This window comes from Ascidia mentula, chromosome 3, assembly GCF_947561715.1.
Source record: "Ascidia mentula chromosome 3, kaAscMent1.1, whole genome shotgun sequence".
NCBI classification, from domain to species: Eukaryota; Metazoa; Chordata; class Ascidiacea; order Phlebobranchia; family Ascidiidae; genus Ascidia; species Ascidia mentula.
Genome location: NC_138568.1, coordinates 407,011 through 412,192, shown reverse-complemented (window position 1 = coordinate 412,192; position 5,182 = coordinate 407,011). Strand labels below are relative to the sequence as shown.

Below are 5,182 nucleotides of genomic sequence, written 5' to 3'. Positions count from 1 at the left end.
AACAAAAATTATTAATGCTAAAAAAATCTTAGGAGAAGTCTTTGATAAAGTTAACATTTTAAGCAAAGTTTAGAAAATTACCCATTAATTTGCAAAAAAAAGTTATTTTAACTGCAGCAACTACTTGAATGAACTGATTTTATAATAATGGGAGATGAAAAACTCAGGGGAGAGAGAAGGCGAGTTATTGTGCGAGAAGTCTCGCCGTATCAGGTTACCTTTTATCCATAATGTTATTGTGGAGCTTAAAGAAACATGGTAAACCACTTTTGCTTCAACACAAGATTACGGATAATTGCTGAAACTTTACTTCCAGCTTTAATTACATAGGATTGACTATTTGATTTTTACGATTCGTTACAAAAACAGGGTTACATTGAAACATGCCACAGTGCAAAACATACCACCACCATAATTAAAACCAACACAACTATCTTGGGGAAAATTGTAATGATAAATTGCAAACAAATTAGGCCTATAGGTTTAATATGTTTGCATGTAAACCATTATGATTATGTTTTTTTAATTCAGAAATAGCCTACTGGGCATCTAACACCACAATTGCCACAACAACATAAAGGCTAAGTGGTAACCCGCGGAATATTACGTTTATTTTTTCCATCACAGGAATTTGCAAAAAACTGACAACATTTCTTTTACAAATCGACACCACTTTTTATCGATTTTGAACGAAAAATCTCTCAATCTCAACATGATGAAGTTCAATTCAATTATTCTCTGGGCATTTCAATGACAAAAAACGTAGAAACATACAAAATATTCAGTTTATGTTTACGCAAAATATTTTGCTCTCAAAACAAACATAATTATTAACCACAAACTTTTTGGCGCCTCTAGTGTTAATAGGTTAAAATTACATAGAAATCTTACCAAATTTAATATATTTTGACGACACAAAAGTGCGTATAAAGTTGGCTCGACGACGTATCGTTTTTTTTTCGTGAATTTCAAAGAACCGTACCAAATATTACATCGACATAATTAAAGTATTGCATCATATGTCCAAAGGTGGCAACAAACTATACTTGCGTCAATTCGTACACGAATGCAGAAGTTGGCTGGTACAAACGTGCTGGTTGAAAATACTTCCATATACTATGTATGTGCATTCGTCAAGTAGTTCAGGTCACAGTACAAATGGTCTGGTTTCGTTAATTGTCAGACCTTTATGACTCAGTATCGTTGAAAGATAGTTATATAATATTAACATTTACGCGGGTGCGTGACATTAACAGATATTATAACATCTGCATTAAAGGACAAAATATAAAATTAGTTATTCATGTTGGTCAAACCTTTAACTGATCACTTCATTGCAGGGAGTAAAACAAAACCCAAGGCAGGTGTTTTGGTAAAAATGTGGAGCTCTACACTGGACAAAGGCACAATGGAAAACTGTCCATAGAAGAGTCACGTTCGAAACATATCAAACCCAATCTGTAACGTGACTGTGACGCAACAATCGGCCATTCGCTATCCTGGAATAGCGTCGTTTCCAGCTCGAAGTCACGCGAAGCAAATATTTGTGGAATAGCGGCACGCGATCCTGCACCATCCGCCAGTTGAGAAGAAACAAAAACGTTAGTGGCGGAACAGTTATTAGTGGAACATCACGTTTCTCACATTGAAACGATTAACGCCTGCCAGGTCACAAACACTATAGTTATGACGCAATAAAAGCGATGGCACTTTGCATCCTGATTATTGAAATAGGGCCTTGTTGTTTAGCAGGCGGAGTTTGGACAACGTGTAGTGAGTACTTGATAATGAGTTGGAAGTTATGAAATTCAGGCCATCTTTGATCTTCCACATAATTTTCAACTATTAAGTATGAAACTCTTGCGTTGGGATTTACTGATGAAAAGTGTTGCTCTGGTTGGTGAAAAAAGTATTTGAAAGAAACTCCACCCTATACACAGATAATTATACAAACTATTGCAGGATACACTGCTCACTAAAATTGAGGTTTACGGTGTGAAATTAGTCATAACGTGGGAACTCTCAATCAAGTCTTTTTATATGTTTTCAGCTGATATGTGGAAGTATTAACACAAGCAAGCACTAAAACCCCATGTTTCAACTACGTGATCAACCATAGCGAAATCATTCGGACAAACGGCAGAATACAATTCAGGAATCCGTAAAAATCTTCACCTTGCCTGTTTTAAATACACGTTTAATTAGCCGCGAGATGGCGCAACGTGTATTTGGTCTTTTGCAGAATGATTTCGTGGAAACGAAACGGTTTCATGGCAGGGATTTCTCTCAAACAGGGACCATATGTTTCTTTTGTACATTCGGTGACCTTCAGTTTGTTCGTGGGATCAATATCGGTTAAAAATTACCTCCAAGCAAGTGGAGCAGAAAAGATGAAATATTTGGAGAAAGAGGTTCTTCCCATCTGACGATGACCTCAAGTCAAGCCTGGCAAGCGTGAAAACATCTCACATCTCGCGGTTCTATCAAAAAGCAAACAAGTTGGGGGCAGATGCCACGTGGAGGTTTATTTTGCTACATTGAATACGGGATTGACACAAGCATTAAAACGCAAGAGCCAGGCGGTATATAGGGGAGTCCTCTTGGGTTTTCAAACAAGCCACTTTGTGGTTTTCTTCAACACACACACAAGTGTTGGCTAACGATAGCAACTGGTAAGCGTCAACAACCAAATGACTGCTGCTTCTGGCGCTAAATTGGAAAGAATATGATGAGAATATACGCTTATTCAAACGGGGAAGAAAAATGGTGCCCTGGAATTAACAAACAAGAATGCAACAAAACCGGCAATAACAGGAGTTTCACACAAGGAGCGTGCAGTGCTCATAAAGTGCGTTTCGCAGTGTATCTAGCGACTAACAGTAAACAAATCTTTACGATGTCGTCAAATTTATTTTTATTCGGTAAATATCCGTGAGTTTCACTGTTTGATTTTCTGTTTCATGCCTGCAGCAAATCGTTGGTATCCTAGACAGGAACAAACCTCAATGAAAACAACAAAGTTCCAAAATTACCTGGCAATTCCAGGGAGCACAATAAATACTCACCATCACATTTGTCAAATTTACCGTCAAACTTTACATAAAGCTCAATGCAGAAAAACATTACCTTTTTTACTCACATTATAATCATCGTTTTATGATGTGGTAAAGATTTTTTACAAGGTAAATCACAAATTTTAAGGTAGTTCTTTACACACAAACTTACGTTCTGTTTTAACTTATTGTTCGGGGCAATTTAAAGTAAGTGATTCGTTTCAAATTAATCACATATTGCTCTAGTGTTGAAATTCACAATCAAGTGTGAAATAAGCTTAACAAAACATATATGTCAAACACATTAAGAAATGGCGAGCATGGGAACATATTCCTTACAGATATCAAGAAACACAACAGGGTGCATTTTCTCCATACTATTGGGTGGTTCTGTGTTGATTTTAGCGGATTTTGCGTCACAAAGAATATTTCCATAGCACTAGAGTTTCTAGAAACAAACATAATAGATATAACAACAATCCACCGCTACAGACGTATACTGAAATCACTTTGACAGATATATGTGATTAAATACATACAAAACACACATGACTGGTTGTTGGCATAGGGAAGTGGTTTTTGGTGCAAAGAAAAATGTTTCAAAAAAGTTGTAACATTCAATAACGGCTAGAGCGGAAACTCAAAAATTAAAATATATTTGGGCAGAAGTGGCAGGAAAATTCCAAGTCAAAGGCCTAAATGATGTGTAAGGGAGTCGGTTTCGGTATCAGAATAACCGATCATCGTAAAGTTTGAAACGTTTGAAAGAGGCAAAAATGACCACAGAGGGACTCGAACCCTCAATCTTCTGATTCGAAGTCAGACGCCTTATCCATTAGGCCATGCGGCCGGTCGAGCTATTCGTTGGGGTTTCGAGTTATATTTGTGAAGCAAGGTTGTCTTCTTGTTCGCTGTGCTTGTTTGCACAAAGACAAAATTACAACGCTGCAAATTTTTTGGGAACGTTGCAACTATTTACAAATATTTAAAAGACTGGAGACAGCGCAAAAAACGTAGTTAAGGTAATAATGTTCAAATAGAATGATATTTTTGATAATGAAACCATGCGAAAGCTACAAGTTAGTAAAAAAGTTTTGTTTTGCAAAGTTTGCGAAGTTTTGTTTACCATCTTGTTCATTGCAATGCAAAAAAGACAAAACGCCACAATTTATTGAACTAACTTAACATTGTGTTTTAAATTGGGACGCATCGAATGGAATACAGATCACAAATGTAAGCAGATATTTTTTAAGACCAAAGCGGACCCAAGGTCAAACATGTTAGCGTGAAAACCCTTCGCCGCCAAGGTCAAATTATATCATGCATAACTGGTGTTGTTTTATCATCACAAAGAAATAGGTCTTGGGTGATAATATATCTGTATGTTGTCACACATCCCGTCTGTCACGTCACAAAAACAAGCACATGCAGTCGTTCGACTCCGTGGCGCAACGGTAGCGCGTCTGACTCCAGATCAGAAGGTTGCGTGTTCAAATCACGTCGGGGTCAAGCTTTTTTGCGTCTGGTTACTATTGCAAACTTTCCTCTTTCTTTAAAAAAATGTGGTTGCTGCGTCGTTACCGAATGCCGGTTATTCGTTTAATGTCTGTTGTTTACAGTCATAGTGAAGAACAACGATGTATTACATTATTACCAGAAGCAAAAATGACAGACATCTCATTGCAATTTACTTCGTGAAGTTATAACTTGGTGTTAACGTTCTGTGCAGTTGTTTAGTTTGCAATTCCGCTCTTTCTTGGTTTTCTAGAATTGTTTAAATTCATTTGTTTGTAATTTTTGTCATGGGAACATTCTTGAATGAAAGCAAGTATCAACACAAATTAAGACAATATCCGTTTGACACAAAGAACCATTATCCCAGATCAATCTCTTGCGTCACAATCATGCTTGGTTAAACGCATTGTTGCCGAACAAATAAGCGGCGCCATATTATCGAATGGAAACAATCAGCAAATGGAATAATCGCTTCCCCCAAAAACGCGATCCTGCTTGATTGAACGAACCGCGGAGGAATATGGAACCCAAAACCCGGGATTAAAGTCAAAGTGAAATCGCGGCTCTCCGTGAACGCGCGACGTCGACGATAATCTCGGATTAATCTTGTACGT

At 37.3% G+C, this 5,182-nt stretch overlaps 2 non-coding genes across 2 annotated transcripts; one reads left to right on the top strand and one right to left on the bottom strand.

Moving 5' to 3' along the window:
• Positions 1–3,830: 3,830 nt before the first annotated feature.
• On the bottom strand, positions 3,831–3,903 carry Trnar-ucg (transfer RNA arginine (anticodon UCG)). The gene has a single exon. It is a non-coding gene; the product is annotated as a tRNA-Arg (tRNA).
• A 587-nt stretch (positions 3,904–4,490) lies between these two features.
• Positions 4,491–4,562, top strand: Trnaw-cca (transfer RNA tryptophan (anticodon CCA)). The gene has a single exon. It is a non-coding gene; the product is annotated as a tRNA-Trp (tRNA).
• The last annotated feature ends 620 nt before the right edge of the window (positions 4,563–5,182 follow it).